The sequence below is a fragment of the Astatotilapia calliptera genome, chromosome 20, assembly GCF_964374335.1.
Source record: "Astatotilapia calliptera chromosome 20, fAstCal68.1, whole genome shotgun sequence".
NCBI classification, from domain to species: Eukaryota; Metazoa; Chordata; class Actinopteri; order Cichliformes; family Cichlidae; genus Astatotilapia; species Astatotilapia calliptera.
Genome location: NC_137441.1, coordinates 11,051,811 through 11,070,654, shown reverse-complemented (window position 1 = coordinate 11,070,654; position 18,844 = coordinate 11,051,811). Strand labels below are relative to the sequence as shown.

The following is an 18,844-nucleotide window of genomic DNA, read 5'->3' as shown; positions in this document are numbered from 1 at the left end:
GCGAACCATCTTCATGCTATGCATGCATGCATACAGTGCTGTGAAAAGGCATTTGTTCACTTCCTTGTTTGTTAGTTTTTTTTCCATATTTTTCACACTTTTATGTTTTAGATCAGACAAATTTTAATATTAGACAAAGATAATCTGGATGCAAAAGAACAATTTCACTGATTACGGGGAAAAAGGTATACAAACCTACCTGGACCTATGTGTACTTTTTTAGTTCCACATCTCGATCTGATTACTATTAGACTTGTTGAATCAAGAAATTACTTAAATAGAACCTGTCTGACAAAGTTAAGTAGGCTAAAAGGTCTCAAAAAGCAGCACATCAGACCAAGATCTCAAACAGCTGAGTCACTGACATCTATCAGTCTGGAAAGAGTTATAAAGACATTTTTACGTCTTTGTGAATCAAGTGAACCAGGATGAAAGCCATTATCCACAAAGAGAGAAAACTTAAAACAGAACTGAATCTTCCTAGGATTGGTCAGCCTACCAAAATTACTCCAAAAGAACATTGACGACTCATCTAGGAGGTCACAAAAGAGCCCAACACAGCATTTCATTAAAAGAGCACCATAACAACAGTCAAACATGGTGGTGGAACTGTGATGGTCTGGGGCTGCTTTGCTGCTTCGAGAGCTGACCGACTTATTGTAATTGATGGAATCAACGATTCTGTTTTCTACCTAAAAATCCAGAAGGACAATGTCCAGCTGTCACTTCATGTCGTGAAGCTCAAGCACACTCAGGTTATGCTGCAGGACAATGATCCGAAACACACCAACAATTCCACCTCTGAATGGCTCAGAGAAATAACAACATGACGGTTTTGAAGGGACCTAGTCAAATTCTAGATTTTAAACCTGATTGAGATACTATAGCATGACGTAAACAGGTCATTCATGCACAAAAACGTTTCAGCATGGCTGAATTACAACATCCTGCAAAGTGAGTCAAAATTCCTCCACACCAACGTGAAAGACTTGCAAGGTATTGCAAATGCTTGACTGCAATTCTTGTTGTCAAGGGTGAGACAGCCAGTTACTTTTTCACACAGGGTAAGTTAGGTTTGGACAGAGTTGATAAATTGAATTATTATTTAAAAACTGCATTTTGTATTTACTCAAGTTACCTCTGTCTGTTACTAACATTTTTTGATGATTTGAATCGTGTGAGAGGGAAATTCCTTTTCCATAGCACTGTATATGAACACAAGAAGAGCAAAAGGGCAGACTTCACTTTCTAAATCAACATGCAAATGTGCATTTATGTTTAATGAAGTTAAATCCATACACTGTAAACAGTCAACTTTATGATGCAAGACAACCTCATGCAGCTCAAAATTTAAGTAGCCCTAAAGTAGCAGTTCTTAATCCTAGCAGCCAAGAAAGGCCATTGGTCCAGCACCCTGTCCCACAGCCAAGTCACCCAATAAGCTTTGGCATCAGTGACTACAATACCTAGTGACATCAAAGCCAGTTAAGCTCTGGCACAATACCAGTGTCCCACCTCATAGCCAAACATGGAACACTAATTCAATATTACACAATGTTAATGATTAGAAAGTATTAGAGGTAATTCCACAAGCATGTTCACAAATTCCTTCAGACATCCAGGAGCGTCGCTGTAGTCAAAAATGTCTGAGGCATTGTTTTTAGTATTTATGACAGGCAAGAACTTTGAAGTGAGTTTAATTATTAAACAAAACACATAAAGAAAGTAATAAAATGATATTGGTGAACATTTTATGCCCAAGAACTCAAACGTCATCAGCGTAAACTTAGAAGGTCCAGCAGCACAAAGAGAATACATGACAGAAAATTCACAGTTTTGGTCCACTGTGAGAGTGCTCTGTGTCCCAAGAGACAGAGGGGCTTATACTCCAGTTATTGAGGTTAATCCACCTGAGTGGCTGTGAACACACCTCTCATTCCCTTGTGATTTAACTGGGAGGAATGTTACAGAAAAAAACTAAACTGTAGCATCATGGTAAGCTTGGTACAGATGGTGCTAAATGAAGGCTTGTATAATAACTTAACACCCAAAGCATAGCAACACACACAAAGAAATATTACAACAATAATAGCTGTTTTGTGCAAATCCATTTGAATGTGTCTTGCAAATTGAAAATCACAAACAACCCACACACTGAAAAAAACAACAAAAAAACCCGCTGACAAAGCAATCCGTTTTGTAATCTTAATGTTTTTGAAACCTGTTTTGATTGTGGACCAAAAAAAGGACATAACTGAGTGCTACAATCCAGCCTTCTGCATATTCACGTACCATGTTTGACTCCATCACTGCAAAAGAAAAAAGAAAACCAATATCCAAATTTGAAAACACAGCGCAGCTCCTTAAAACAGCAAACTCCTTAAACTGTAGTCCAAATATGTCCTTTACATCAGCTCTTAAAACAATAAACGATATGTTGCAAATTTTATTTCTGCAGCTTTGACCTCTGTGGCCGAAGTAAACCCAGAGAGGACGATAAGTCTGACCAAACCAGCGTGTCTCAGAGGCTGAGGGATAATCCCGCAGTGTGCCATTTGAATAGCTTTAGAGGGGGAGGGAGTTCACGAGCAAGAAGAGCAAAGAGGCGGGTAGGACAAGTGAGACAGAAAGACGAGAAGTGTGAAGAGGAATTTATTGTTGATGAAACATATATTGTACACCAACAGGACAGCGCTATTGTGAGACTCCACATTTGTCAGTTTTGTTTTGTTTTTTCCCAAGGAGTTAACTTTTACCAGCATTACAAATGCATTGCTGACACACCATGGCTCAGAACTCCTGTTTACAGTAACATAACACACGTGAAACCAGCCTGTACCTCATGAGCAGAAACTGCTTCCAAGAGAATTAAAGAAAACTGCTGATCCAAGTGTCACAAATGTTCTTAATGCAGTCAGAAGGCCCAGTGTTGACAAGCCTTTTAAAGCACTGAATGGGAACCACAGCAAACATGTAAGCTTGTTACAGTAAGAAGATTTCAGCGAGATGAACTAACTTTACTCCAGCACATTACCAAGCCATCTCTTTCCACTCTGAATATAGACAATGGCATTTCAGAAAGGCAAAGTTGGTTACCCGAAATGAATTCAGTAACAGTTTCGCGCTCTACAGCAATAAAAACGACTAATATCTTAAATCGAAGAAACTAATAAAAGCAGCAGCTTGTGTTTTCATATGCAGTTGGTTTTTGTTAAACTATGGTTGTTGACTGTGTTTGATTGAGCTCAGCATGCCATCCCCTTCTACTGACTGAGTAAAAGAGGACGCATGAGAAGAAAGGGAGGCCTTTCACTGAGAGAGAGAGTGACGCGGACTGAGAATGAGGAGAAGAGAAGAGGAGGAGATGGAGCTCCAGATGGAGATAGGGAGGGATGTGTTAGGAGAAATGAGGAGGGACAAAGGCTGGGAGAAAGTACAGCACGGTCAGGACAAAGTGAGGGGCTGGTCAAGCAGCTAGGCTGTTCTCGAGCGAAATAGAGAGAGAGCCACGGAGCCAGAACGGCAGCTGACGGTACAAAGATGTGATTCATCTCACGGTGCAGCACAGCATAAGCAGGCTGGTGGATGTTGCCAGGAGACAGAGCTGCCTAGTGCAGACTTCACACACGTCGTAACAGCCGAGGCTGTCGTTATAAGCCAGCCATGTGACCGATGCTTTAGACAAAAGCAAGAAGGCTGGTTCAGTGACGCTCTGTCAGCTGTCCATCCAATAGCCAAGTTGTAGGAAGTCCCTGAGTGTTAGCGCCAGTGTACACAAGAGGGTAACTCGAGGAGACCAGTGGTGCACTGAACTGAAATGGAGAGAAGAGACCTTAAAGAAACAGCACGCAAAACAAGGCAGAGCAATAGACTGAAAGACAAACAGGAAGGGAGGAAAAACCAGCGAGGATGGAAGGTGAGGAGAGTCTTATTTCGTATTCATCAGCTGAACATAAAATGCTGTGAGCCCTAGCAGCGCTCGCTGAAGCATGGAATAGGAGAGTCAAATGTAAACTGACATGTTGATCCAAATGGGGAGTGTGCAGCAGTATTTGGGGATGAAACACCCTTCATGTTCCACTGTTTTGGCTAACGGCTAACATGGCCACTGGAAAAAAAAAGCAGCTGAAACTGCAAAATATTAACAGAATTTTCCTTCTGACGAAAAGGAGGAAAATTATGACAGAGATGAGCTACACAAACATTTTTTTATGTACAAATTCTTGTTCTTATGTACGTAAACATCACTCAGACTTGTGCTACTGCATTGCTGATGTCTTTGCAAAACTGGAGCTTTGTCTGAAAATGCATATCTTAAGCATAAGTATGTAGACACTGACAAGTATGGCTTAGAAGGTACATTGGAATACGTGGGCTGTGTACTCACAGTGCTCAAAATGTTGGCAATGGCACACTATACTTATATAGTGTATCCATCCTGGGGCTATATGATAAATGGAAAGAGCACTGAAAAAGATTCAGCTATGTGTCACTGACAGTGCCAATGCTAGATAGCTAAAGTGGCAGATTTTTCCAGGAATAAAGTCAGATGTGATGTGGAATTACTGGTGTTTATTTTTTGCTAAACTGACTTTTTTACTGTAACAGAATTTAGTATTAGTAAACCTAGTGTACCGTGTGAAACTATGTACTATTTCGTCAAGCTTTTGGAAGCTGCTAATCTCTGGAACTGTGGTCGAACAGGTTATTGTGTTATTTAATGTATATAGTATAAGTGTATTTAGCATGACTTTTTAAGAACACCTTTATGTTTTATTGTAAAGCACTTTGGTTTTACATGTGCTATAGAAAGACAATTACTTATTTATTTACATTGTGGAATTTTAGAGCTAACTTTCTGTCATTTACAAGGATAACGGGCATTATTCACGAGTCGGAGATCTAACTTTATCGCACCGATTCTTCTCATTTCACACAACTAACTAAAACTGCAATCAAATCGAGTGTTTAGTAAGCCTTGTAAATATATTATTTAATTAATTATATTTATATATTGTTTAATTTAGTTCAGTCTGTTACTGTTCTTATTGTCTTGTAGCAACTCTAACCACACAATTAGTAAAGGATTCTGATTCTCATAACCAATCAAATTGAACTGACTAGACTTGAACTACAATTGAATTAACAGCTATCAGCATATTTTTCAAAATAAAATAAAGCACAAGTATCAACTTTATTATGGTACAAGATAAACTCTTTAGGAGTACTCTTCTAGAAACAACAATTTTTCAGCCTGGAAGAAACATAGTCTTAGCCAGCCAACTTAGCCAGTGTCAAATCACAATGTCATTTACCTTTCCTGTCGGGCACAACAACAACGCATGCCCCCCAATGATTATTTAATACCTAAAAAGGAGCTACTTCAACAACCTTCACCAAAAGCCAATATTTGGCAAAAAATATGCAAGAATACTGTTTCTGCTACACTTGGTACCAACAAACTTGCTTCTCTACTTCAAGCACAACTGGGCTATTAAGGAGGCAATTCTAGTGATGCACAACCCCAATGTAAACAATGACTCCACCGAGCATTGCTGGAACACTTGCTAAATGCACTACATGTGACATAAAGAAGAAACAGTGGATGAAGTTACATGGTGGTAAAGGAGTGCTTTAAGCCACCGGGTAAAGCACTCAAGCCAAGATAGAATATCCCAGGTAGAAAATATTTTTCAGGTTTTAATTTTATTAGATGACAATATTTTTCAGGATCCTGAAGAGTTACAAAGGAAACTAAACAATTCTTTTCTACTTCACATTTCAACTGAAAAACACCACCTAGGTTACTTTTGTACTTACATTTGACTTATACTGAGCCACTGTATATAATGCTTGGTCATTACTATTGCACTATAATGCTGCTGCTGGCACCTTGAGGCAATAGATTCACACTTCGAATGAGGTAGTCTGCCATCAATGAGAGTCGCTAATTGGAAAAGAAGGACAGAAATGCCCTTCATGTTGTTTGCACTAATTAATGCTGCTGCCTTTGAGCTGCAGTCAAAGATAAAACATTTCATAGTATTTCATAATATCATCATTGCAAAGGTCCTTGAATTACTCCAATAAAATTTTGAGGTTATATCGACCCTATCGTGTTCTTATTGTGGCTAAACACCAGCAATGTTTCATTCATAGTTTCATCAGAAAGTATAAAATCAGAAAGCAAAATATCTCTTGTCTATTGGGGACAAAATAACTACCAGAAAGTAATGAAGGAAGGAATCTGCTTCATCCTAACCTATTGTGATGAGGGCAGACCTGACTCTTATACCCTGAAGCAACAGAATGCTGCTTTCAATCTGTCACCAGCATCAAACTCATCAAATATTCTTCCAATTAATTTGTGTTCATAACCGCAGAGCAGTTACTTATCACCAGCTTCAGATTTCTTTATCTGATCCCAGAAGCTACATACTATGAAGTAAAATCTAAGTCCCTGCTGGCCTTTGCTTGTGCAGAGTAGCTGCACGGGTCATCAAACATGCACGGGATGACTCAGCTATCTGATGTGCTCTGTGCTATTGCACAAGAATACAGTTTCTGCATAACTTCTGGATGGATTATATGATTTTAAATCAATATCTATTGTGTGCATAATAGTGTGAATCAGCCAGATTTTTTATTGTTCAGCTACCGGAACAGAAGCTCACACAGTAGTTCCTAAGCAGTGAAATGTGACTAATGCAAAAGAATTATTACAATTTTACAGTGATTTTATATGGAATTTTTCTCTCTCTTCCCCCACCCACAGGGAGGGCAGAGGTTATTGCCATCTACAGGTCACATGGAGCTGTTAGGGACTGAGAGGGGTAGATGCTGACATACCAATGCTGCCTGTTATATGACAGCCAACTGTGTGTCAGTTTCAAACAGTTTAAAACAGGATTCGGGTTCAATCGTTTGCACGTAGTTTCAATATCACCACAGAGAGAAGGTAATGGCCTCTCTCAGTGAGACTAATTTGCAAAGCACAAAAGAAACAAAAGCTATTAACAATATTTTTAGCAAAGAAAAATATCTGTTTCAAAAAGGGAATTAATCAACCACTAACCAAGCACTTAAATACTAAACAATGATTAAACACTGACAGTCAGATGTCCACAGTTGTCGTGGTGATGCAGTGGTTATTCACGGTTCTCCAAGTTGGTTGGATTTTGATCTTGGGTTTGTGCCTGGTGTCTGCATTCGAGTCCTCTCCTCTGTGTTGCGACATCACTGTCTAACTAGTTGATCCTAAAACCACCATAGATGCTCAATTGAGTTGAGGTCCAGTGATTGCTGAGGCCTTAGCAACGATTCATTCATTTTTATCCTCCGCAAGCCATTCAGTGAGTGCTAGTGGGGGGCATTGTCCTGATAGAGACTACTCCCATAGAATGGAGAAAAGCTTTATTTATTTTTAGTAACCCTTCCTGGTTAAGCAGACCCAAACCATGACCGCAAACTGCACACAGCCACTGGAGGATCTCCTCACTGTAGGGGTCAAGTATTCATTATTTTCTCTCTAATTCATCATCGTCTGCAGATCGGAAGGGACAACTGAATGAAGGTCTCCCAGAGGTCTCCAGTGTTCAAATGCTTTTTTGGCAGAAGGATTCATTTCACACTCGTCAGCCCATATAGAAATACACACAAATACAAGCACACATTTGCTACAAGCATTGTGATTTATCACAGTGTCCGGAGCACTGCTGCAGTGGTTATGTAACTATCAAGCCTCTTGCCACAAGCCTCCTGGTGACAGTGGTGAATAAGAGGGAAAACGACAAGGGGAGGGCGAAGAGAGATGGACAGGAGAAGCAGAACAGAGTCGAGGAGGGGGAGACAGACATGTTGTCATGGGGTGTGATGAAGAAATGAACTGCAGACATGCAGCAGTGCCTGAATGTTGCATTAGAGAGGATGAAGGCCTCTGGTTCCAGTCCAGTTTCTGCTAATGTCCAGGCAGTTAGAAGAAACAGAGGAAGGCAGTGAATAAATAAGCATGGCAATAATCAATCTGGGAATGTAGCTCTTTAAACCTACCAGCTTTCCGCCTTCTTATCATTTAGTTGCCAGATGCTGCTCTGAATACTGATGGGCTGCCTTTCAAACCAATGTCTGTATGTGTCTATGTGCATTTGTGAGAAGAGGGAGTGGGAGGTGCAGTTATTACAGAGAGGGTGAGTGTGCTGCAGATTATTTTAAATTCGATACTTCAAGTTTGATAAACCATATCTATCTATATATATGTATAGTGAGAGAGAGAGAGAGAGAGAGAGAGAAAGATACAGATGGGCATACTGTAGATGGCTAAACAATGGGGCATAGTGATGGTGCAGAAGCAGAGGAAGACAGAGGAAGATGTATACCAAATGATACCAACATTAAGAAGAAGGAACATGGGGATCCTTGAAAAATACTCAAGGCTGAGAGAGGAGCTAGAGATGGTGTGGAAGACAAGGGCAACGGCAGTTCCCGTGGTAATCGGAGCACTCGATGCAGTGACCCCTACAACTGGGTGAGCGGCTCCATGAGATCCAAGGAACAACATCAGAAACCTCTGTCCAGAAGAAGAGTACAGCACTAGGAACAGCAACAATACTGTGTGTGTGTGTGTGTGTGTGTGTGTGTGTGTGTGTGTGTGTGTGTGTGTGTGTGTGTGTGTGTGTGTGTGTGTGTGTGTGTTTATAGTGTGTTGACGAGGTACAACACAATGCTAAAGGAAGGAGCCCGAACATCAGTGGGAGATATCCTCATGCATTTAAGGCGTTGAATGTGAAAGCAGCTAACCTCACAGAAAAGATCATGGCTAAGCTGGAAACCTGGACCCTCTGTTGATAGCTGGACCCAAAAAAAGCAATTTGAATGGCTGAGACACACTCTGAATGGCTAACTGAAGGTTGGACAGTCCTAATCCCTATAGAATCTCCAGAAGGGACTGGTCCCATCCAACTACTGGCCAATAACGTGCCCCAGAACAACATGGAAGCTTCTGTCAGACATCATACCAGCTAAGATGAACAGGCACATGGCTCAATACATGAACAGGGCCCAGAAAGGAACACCAGAACAGAATCACCAGAAGTGCAAAACCCCAGCTCCTAGTAGATAGGGCAGTCACTCAAGACTGCAAGACTAGATTAACCTTTGCACTGCCTGAATTGAGTGATGTAAATTTGATGTGTATGCTATATGTTAGCAGGAGAAATTTGTTTCCTTGATATTTTGATGTTATGGTAGTAATATTGTTGGTTTTGTTTTGCTCCTAGCTCTTACGGTGTCTTCACTGAACGTTTCAATGAAAACTTTTCCAATAAAACCTCTGTGAAGCATCAGTATAAGAGACCATCATTCAGCCAGGGATGCTACACTGGGGGCTACCACACCAGGGAAAACCCCAAGTACAGACTGTGCAAATATGCCCCTGAGACAATCCAGCACATAACAGCAGGGTGTAATATACTAGCAGGCAGGGCATACATGGAACCCCAGAACCCAGTGGCTGGAATAATATGCAGGACGATGCATACTACACCAAGCTACATATGCACATAACATAGCTATACCAAGTGATAGCAAGATCAGTAAGAAGGAACATGAGAAGCTTGAGAAAAACCAAGGGCTCACAGAGGGGCTAGAGAAGGTATGGAGGGTGAAAACAACAGTTTCTGGCCCCCAAAGTGCACAGATGTGTTTCACTACGGGTAACTGAGTAAAAGGATTTGCTTCTCGAAAGACTTTGAATTTAATTTAAAGTTTTAAAATGCATCTGTAGTCAGAGACAGTGCAACTGAAACGACCTTTCCTATAATCATATCAGCAGGAAACTGACAGGAGAAAATAAGCAACACTAGTTTATCCAGAGATGTGTCACTGTCCACTGTGTAATCACTTTACATTCCTATTTATACACACTCACAAATCTCCCCATGTGTCCAGTCAGAGAGCTGGGGACTGAAGATCTGATACACAAACCAGACCTGAGTTGCAAAAATTTAGACCACGACTTGTTGGATCAGAGTCAGCTCATTTCCTGTTTGACTACTTAAAAATGTGATTTGTCAAGTGAAACGAAAATGTAATTAATCTAACTAATTGATCAGATTTCACAATTTCAGACCATGGCAAACAGCAGCTGTGGTTTGAAATATGATTGCTTAAAGTTGGCACATAGCACTGTCTTCTGTTAATGTTTATCAAAAGTATTGACAACAAGCATTGCCAGTTTGGCTCACAAAGTGCTTCATGTTTATGTCTGATTATGAGCCAAGGCAAAACTGGTGGTTGCTAAATGTGGAAGAAAGAAAAATATGAATCCTGGTGGTAGCTGCCACCAGCAGGAAACAGTGATCAAGTGTAAATTTAAATCTGAAATTAGGAGAGGTTTACAGGCATTGCTAAAGGGTGTGGCTGAGATCAGACAATACAATGAATAAAGAAGATTAGGGCTTTAATGCTAGTGGTTTACACATTCACCTAACAAGCAAAAGATCCCACCTTGATATCAGCAGGAGACACAAATCCCTTTGGGGTTGTGTCAGGAGGGGCATCTGGTGTAAAAATCTGCCAAATCAAACATGTGGAGGTACCTGCTGTGGTGACCCCTTGTGAATAAGGAAGCAGCAGGTGAGTAACATGAATCCATTTTGCCCATACAGACAGAATAATGACTGGATACAGACTGGATAGAGTTTTATAAAAGTCTTCTATGGTGTAGGTCACTTCCTGATTATGAAATACTGAACAAAATAGGGACATTTTAATTTAAGGCAGTTAATTAAATAGAAATCATATAAGAAGAATTGACACAAAGCAAAAATGTAGCTTGACGGTAGTAACACTGAAAAAGAGAGCGTGGTTTAAATGGGAAAAAGTAGAAAAGCTAACAGGTATAATGAAAGAATGAGAAAAAAATGTGTCAATGATCTTCTATGTGTGCTACATATTCCAGGATACTTTGTTTACTAATAAAAACAATCTATATAGGTTCTTCTGACCCAGCTTTGACTTAGTCCAAACTGCACAACATCCCTGGAGAAGCCTTTCTGAGCTGGGCCATCATGTTCCGATGAGCCTTCTTGCATATACAAACACCAGACTGTGCTCATCAAACAGATGCTTAACCTCCCCGGCGCAGTGAAATTCTGTCCCAATGCCCACAGAACAAAGAGATCAAACAAGGAAAATCAATAGCTCCTCCTGGGTAATCAGTCTTTCCTGTGAGACGGGGAAATCTACTCCTAGTGAGATAATAAAAATAAAATCTGAGATAATCTCTTCTAAGAAAAGAACACGAGAATATGTTGAGTCAAAACATTAATGCTACCATAGAGAGTACAAGTCAGTCAGTTTGATTGTTGGAGAAATCCAACCCTTTAATTGCATTGTAATCCTACATCTAATCATGCAGTACACGACACAAAGTGCACCACTTACGGAATAATACAATTTAAAAGTCTCCAATAAGCAACAAAGATGACCTGACCTTCAGTTTGCCCATAAAAAGGCTGCGACAGTCTCATCAAATATTAACACCAGTGTCAAAGAGCTATTAATTAACTCAAGTGGTGCATTTAGCATTATACATAAAAAAAAACTGTTCAGATCTGTGGGTCTGTGCTCGGCATCGTCCCTTTGACATCCATCCGCATCTTCAGATTAAACTTAGCTTCCAGCACACAGGACAATTGGCACAAACACGAACAACTCACCTTCTCCACCAATGGGAGGTCAGATTTCCATAAACCTAAGAGAGAGATAGTTGTCGGTCCCCTGCAGGAAAACAAAGCATGAGTTTTTTTCTTTTTCTTTTTTAACAGGAAGCTGGTTAAAGTGCTGCTACTTCACCTAATTGGAATATAAATGAAAATCAACCCCAGGTGTGTCAAAACAGAAGTCACCTTTATGGCAGAAGGTTATTAAGAAATTATCTGGGTTTCAGTTTAAACTATCACAGTTATGGAGAGATTATAAAACTCTGCATAGAGCAATGGGGTATATTTAATAATACCAGTTTCTTTTGTACACTTTAACCACTAATGCACCACCTGCTGAATATAATTAATGCTGGGATGATTAGAATCTAGTCAAATATAGTAAACTGTGATGAAAATGGTGTGTGGAAAAATGACTAATTTTGGTGTGAAATCTGCAATATGGTTTGGATCGGTTGATGCAAATGATAATTTATATGTTCAGCTTTGTTTTTTTTACAGATTGAAGTCTTTCTGCTGTCACTGACACGTGTGACTGCCTCAGGCCCACACAGAACACAAAATTCAACAATAATGCTGAGTTGGTTTCCCAGGTTACATCAGTGTCTAATTAACTCATATTATTTTGAAATTTAAGTTTCAAGCTTAAAAAAGTGCTGTTTTCCATGTATGCCTGTTTAACTTTATAGAAAAAGGTTAACAAAGTTTACTGTTACAACAATGTATAACGTAAGCGAGATTGTGTTAAAACCTTTTTTCAACTATATTTTTCACGAAGCAGGAACTCCAGCAACACTTGAGGGAAGATGAACATCTTTAATAATAGACCAACGCGTTTCGGCTTGTGGCCTTCATCAGGGTCAACCATATTTTTGACATGTTTCATTCAGTAGATCATTTTATTCCATGCACAAATTATTCCTTTGGCATTTGCCGGTATTTTTTTTTCCAGGTATAAATATAAAAAAAGCAAATTACTTCCCAGTGTGAAACCTTAATAATTAAAAACAGAAGTGAAGCTTCAGCTAATGCAGGCACAGTCAATATTTCCACAGAGAGGAAATTAATGGACAACATTTGACCATTTATCAAGCAAAATATTGAAAGTCCACCGGTTCTAACTTGAAATGTGATAATTTGGTGCTTTCAATCATTTAATAAATTCTGGTGTAAGGAAATATCACAGAGTTTGAGGATGTGACTTTAGCCTTTTGAAATGTCTGAACACCATAGCTGACAGATCTAATTATTTAGTAATTAAAATAACAGTAAGCTTGGCTCCAGCATCATGCTATCGTGCTTATATCGTACAGCCACCTTGTCTTTAATACCAAAATATTCAATGCTCAATGTCAATGACGCTATAAGTAGTTCAATTCAGCTTTACTTTTCTTCAAAAATGTGATTGCTTTTGGAAATCATCTGTGCTTCACAGTGTGCTTGAATCTTTCTCTGTGTGTACCCCTCACTGTGTGCTCAGCTGAGCTGCTGCATCCCATGACCATGATAAGCAGTTTAGGTAATGGACGGGTCGACTGAATTCAGGCAGAGAAGTGATGAAGCAACCCACACATCAAATGAAACAGCCTGAGAAATGCCAGCTCTATTCGATGCCTAACAGCAAGCAGTCTGCTGGTTATGCTTTAAATTCTTATAAAATGCTGATTCATGGTCACTTCACTGTGACCACTGGTGCTTTTCAACTGAGTATTTATATTTCTCAAGTTCCAAAGTCTTCTAATTGAAAAATTATTATTATTGGCACACTTTATGCCCTATTGGTAATGTTCCTCCCTTTATGACCACAGTGTACCTGTCTTCTGATGGCAGCTTCCAGCAGGACAACACACCATGCTACAAAACTTCGACTATCTCAAACTAGTTTCTTGAACATGTTAACAGTGAGTTAACTCTACACAATTGGTCTCCACAGTCACCAGATCTCAATGGAATGTGGTGGACACTCATCATGGATTTGCAGCTGACAAATCTACAGCAACCGTGTGATGCTATCATGTCAACATGGACCAAAGTCTCTGAGGAATCTTTCCAGCACTTTGTTGAATATTTGCCTTAAAGAGTTAGAGCAGTTCTCAAGGCCAAAGGATGGGCCAGTATAAGAAAGGTGTACCTAACCAAGTGGCTAGTGAGTGTAAAACAGGCAACTGCTCTCGGAAAACATAGTATCAAGTTAAGATGACCAACAGAAAAACATGTGGCTCTCCTATTCTCTCTCTCTGTGTGATTATGTTTATGAGGAAGACACCCACTAGTGTTCAGCCCTCTCACCCGACCTTCTGCATCCGTGCACTTATTAATCAAAACATCAACAGACCCACTGATCTAGAAACCATTCATACCAGAACTGATAAAACTCCAGGGATTCGTGCGCTGGAGGTGCACACCAGGACTCCATTTTGAAATGCCCAAAAGATCACGACACAAACTGGGGCCTCTGCTCTGCCTCAGGGTGAGCCACGGCTTCAAGATGATGACTCAGAGGAGGCAAACGCCGACATGTTGTGATGACGCTGCATGAACAACTCCGGGTAACATCGATGTAATTCATTAGGGTCCACCACAGGATAAACAAGAATAATGTTACCTAGTGATATGTGCGTAGTGTTTCTCATCCTGTTCACATGTACACGTGTGATAAAATTGTTTCCTCCTAATTTTTCTTTAACTAAAATCAACTCCACTATGATGGCATCTCGCTTTTCTTAATATCTCTGGATTTGAGCAAAAATCATAGTCATGGAAAGAGCTTCAGAAAAACAAAATGAGAATCCTTGTGTGGTGTGAAAAGCACCGCAGATGTTTTTGATAATCTCTAATGTCATAAATCTTGTGCCAAGGACAGGAGTCTTCCCGGTGTGTGTCCTCCTCTGCACGGAGAGAAATGAGACACTCCGGCTGCCCTTCAGACTCCCTGTTCTTACATTGGCTCTTTTTTCACACCTTGTCAGACAGCACTATCTCTTCTTTTCACAGAGGAACAACAGCCCTTAACCCTTTCATCAGCAAACACATTAGAGAAGGCCCCACTATTTCACACGTTGTCCTGTTTCCCACACCTACGTTGTTCCAGAAACACCGGAGACTAACAACAACAAAAAGGTCACCAACAACATCTCTTTGTGAGACATTTAAACAGACAGAAACAGATCCGACAGAACAGCGTTTCAGACTATTTGAATGCATCAGTGTTCGGCACCCATTCCTGCATTAGCCTACAAATTGTCATGATTTTGTAATAAAAGATCAAAAACAAACTGACTGAAATAAAAGCTCATCTGAAAACAAATTGCTTTGTTCTAAGTAAAACGAATTCCCTTTAATTGGCATGGAATGCATTCAGCAGTACTCTGTATTGATCCTCCCCTTCCATTTAGCAAAGCAAACCTCCATTGGGAGCGGTAGAGCCCATATGTCAGATATTCCACATTAAACAGAGGAACAAACAATCAAATGACAATAGCTTTAACTGCAATGCAACTCATAAATCCCACGCTCGTGTTAATCCTTTCCCAGTCATTGCAGACAAGGCCAAAAGTTGGATTAAAAACAATCTAAAAACAACTTCCTAAAACTGTTAGTTAAGCTTGCATGGGCATTCCTGATAAAATGTTCACATAACAACTATTCTGTTAATGGTTAAAGAAAACCACCCATCAAGCCACTGATTACATGATTGCAAATCATAATTAAACTCAAACACATAGTTCCTGAGCAGGAGGATGTTTGCCACAATCAAAAACAAAACAAGCCAAGCATGAAAACAGAAGGTGAACAGTAATGCAGACACACTGTAAACACTATGGGAAGTGAGCGCGGGCAAACATTTCTAGAAATTCAACATGACACGGAATAATCTCTGAATTAACAGCTCACATATATAGAAAGAAAGCAGCTTGATTTAAAGAGTGGAATTACTCTGCTTGTAAGCTTGTCTTTTTATTTATTTTTATCATAGCTCGCAATGTGTCATCATATTTTCATCATCATATCATTTTGTCAATATTTAACTCTCAGAACTAAAATGTACAGTGTTGAATATACACAGCAAACAACAACAGAATGAGCCTGTTCAAACAAGATTGTCTACCGCACATATATATGAGTATTTCAAAAATTCCTATTGGAGAGAACATCATCACACACATCACAAATTGTGGATATCATTCTAACGCAGACTTTTCCTTCTAATTAAGTTGATTTGCATTTGGTGCATGTCGTCATACCTGGGCAATATCTCGCTAAAAGTTGAATGAAAATGTTTTTTCTCCTCTCATATTCAAGCCTTAATATGTGTGAAACCATTCAAATGATTTGGACTGTTTTAAAATAATATTTTGTGCCTTATATATGACATGCTATAGATAAACTATAGGTTTCTTACCTGCAAACATATGGATTTTACAGGCCCTTAAATGGATTTAAAGCATCCATCATTCTTTGTTAACTGAGTTTGATAGATAGATAGATAGATAGATAGATAGATAGATAGATAGATAGATAGATAGATAGATAGATAGATAGATAGATAGATAGATAGATAGATAGATAGATAGATAGATAGATAGATAGTTTGCTGAAGTACACAAGAGTTCCAAGCAATACACTTTCAACTTGTCTCGACAGTGAAAGCTTAAGAGTCTGCTAATAAATAGCAGGTACTCTTTAACTCTCCTTTCTGCAGTACAATTGCATTAACCCCCCTGAGAGTATCATCATCTCGTCTCTGCAGCCTAGTGTCGAGCTCTCTTGGGGGCACCTTGGATGCTGACAGAAATGCACTCCAGCAAACAATAAATTCAGCACCAGGGACAGCTCCAAAACAGGCAAGGGGACACAAGTGACCTGTCTGTCATCTGCTACTCCACCGTAAGAATTTAACTCTAGAGGATTTCATTTAAATGAACACCCTCACCACCACCACAAACAACAACAACAACAAAACACAAGTTAGCCGTTTAATCAATCATGCAGTCTCACAGAAAAGCTAGCTGTATGGTTTTAGGCAGGAATGGATGCTTTGGTTGAAGAGAGGGGGGAACAGGAGCTACACGATTTGGGAATGTGATGCCCCAGCTTCCATTAACCAGTCCCTGCAACATATCATCATCCTCCTCCTCATCATCATCATCGGCACATCTCAGCACAAGATAACATGCCTTTTGCTAAACGCATAACTATGAGACGCTTTAGTCAGCTGTAAGCCTGGATGCATTTCAGCGGGAGCAGATTTGATGAATGATTAAAAGACCACATGCACCTAATCCCATGTAGAAAACAGGATGCTCCTCCTCTGTGGTGCTGTTGGTTTGTGAGAGAAAAACAATGACGCTAGAGATGGCTCCTCGCTGTGCTGTGACAACCAATTACATAACGCCAGAGCGGAGTGTTCTCATGAGCATTTGCGTCCATTTCGCCAAGAAACCATAAAATACAGAACGAGGCGATTTTTGATTACTATGCAACTTATAAGCACACATCAAAGCACCCTTCATATAGATAGAACACTTAATTATACGACTTCTTTGATCGACGCAGTTTAGATTCCTGGTCTTGTTTACCAATTTGGCGCATGGAAAATAAACATAAAATGGCAATCTTGTCTTAGTCTTGGCTACTGTCTTCATCCGCAATAGTGTACTTGGCATGGAAACCGTATTAATGTCTTGTAGAATATTTAAACAAACCGTATTGCATTGCTGATACAATTGGCACGCTGGGGTCAATTTTGCTCAGCCCGCCAGTGGGGCAATAGGAAGAGCTGCAGAGTGGAAAAAAACAGCCTGCACCATCCTCTAATTTGAAGGGAATGGTGCACATTAGCTTGACGGTGCAAAACCATAATATACGACTCTATGATACAGTTTCGCTTGTGGGTAACGCGTGCAATAGTAATTCTAGGTGATGCAAGATGGTCATCTTCACCCTTGGTGTTCCCAAACAACGGCACATCGTGTAACATGACGCATGCATAGCTAAAAATTTGTTACTGAATCTGTAATACTTGGCAAGTGTCGCAGCAGAAGGGGGATCAGAGTTAATCCAGATGACAGGAGAGGATGCGAGACTCCTTTATCTCTGCGTCGCCCTTCGCGAAAAGGATGCTCAGCTTCTCTTTCGAGTGCAGCAATGTGGCATCAACAGAGAGCAAAACACACCAACTGACTTACCAGAGATGCTGCTCCTGCTGCTGCCGCTGAGGTGCACTACTGCCCGATAGCCTCTACTGCAAGTTATTCAGTATTTCCCCTTGCAGTGACAGAAGGTGACCCTGCGTTCTCTGCAAGACGCTGCATCCACGAGATCACGATGCACGCAGCAAGGGGGAGCTCCACAGCACAGGCATGCGTCGAGGGGGATGGCCCAGCTTTTCCTTTCAATGGACGACAGGAATAGACAGAAGGGAAACGAATGAGAAAATGTAAGATGGAAAAGACGGCTTTTAAATTCCATCTCCCAACACTGGCCACGTGGGCTTACGAGAATTTACACTAGATATACACCCTCGAATCATTTTTATTGATATATTTTTATTATTTCATTTTTAAAATCAGAATTAAACCATTACCTATGGAATTATTAGCCAGTAGTAAGTTATTCTAATACGCATAATATCACATTTATAAATTATAAGCTTTTAAGAAATGAGGAGACCCCCCCAAATGTAACTTCCATTTCCCAACCAATAGGGAAAGCACGTGGTATGACATGGCATCGCCGCCTTCCATTTAAACCACGCCCACGTTGCACTACGCTGCAAGGGAGGGGGATGGAGTGTTTTTGTGCTTTGGCTTCCTGACAAGCCCACTGACTCATCCACTGTTTCAAGTACACAAGAAAAATCTATTCACCTGCTGATTTATATGAGTGCACACACACACAAAAAAATTCCCAAAACAAAACACTGTTTCCTTAATGACGTCATATGATAACAAAATGACCAAAGTCATAGTAAATATAGTAATGAAAACCAGTGACTGATCCACAGACAGGTAATATTGGACACCTTTTTTAGAGAATGTGGTGAAGTCTACTAGGAAAATACTTAAGCTGGTTCATCATTAGTGACAATCACAAATAAAAATTACAAACAAAAAGTTTCAATC

The 18,844-nt window shown here is 40.0% G+C and overlaps 1 protein-coding gene and 1 long non-coding RNA gene across 4 annotated transcripts in view; one reads left to right on the top strand and one right to left on the bottom strand.

The window, feature by feature from the left end:
* Nucleotides 1-18,076, bottom strand: part of pacsin1a (protein kinase C and casein kinase substrate in neurons 1a) — a 32,754-nt gene extending 14,678 nt beyond the window's left edge. Inside the window, exon 1 of one of the 3 annotated variants that reach the window (XM_080294822.1) lies at nt 17,909-18,076. The gene's annotated coding sequence lies outside the window, so the exon portion shown is untranslated. Of the gene's footprint in view, nt 1-2,292; nt 2,549-17,742; nt 17,763-17,908 lie in introns of those variants that run through there. The other 2 variants (XM_080294823.1, XM_080294821.1) reach the window with 2 other exon arrangements.
* LOC145422896 (uncharacterized) lies at nt 3,704-14,427 on the top strand. Its single transcript, XR_013904080.1, has 2 exons — nt 3,704-3,916; nt 13,654-14,427. It is a non-coding gene; the product is annotated as an uncharacterized LOC145422896 (long non-coding RNA).
* Nucleotides 18,077-18,844: the final 768 nt, after the last annotated feature.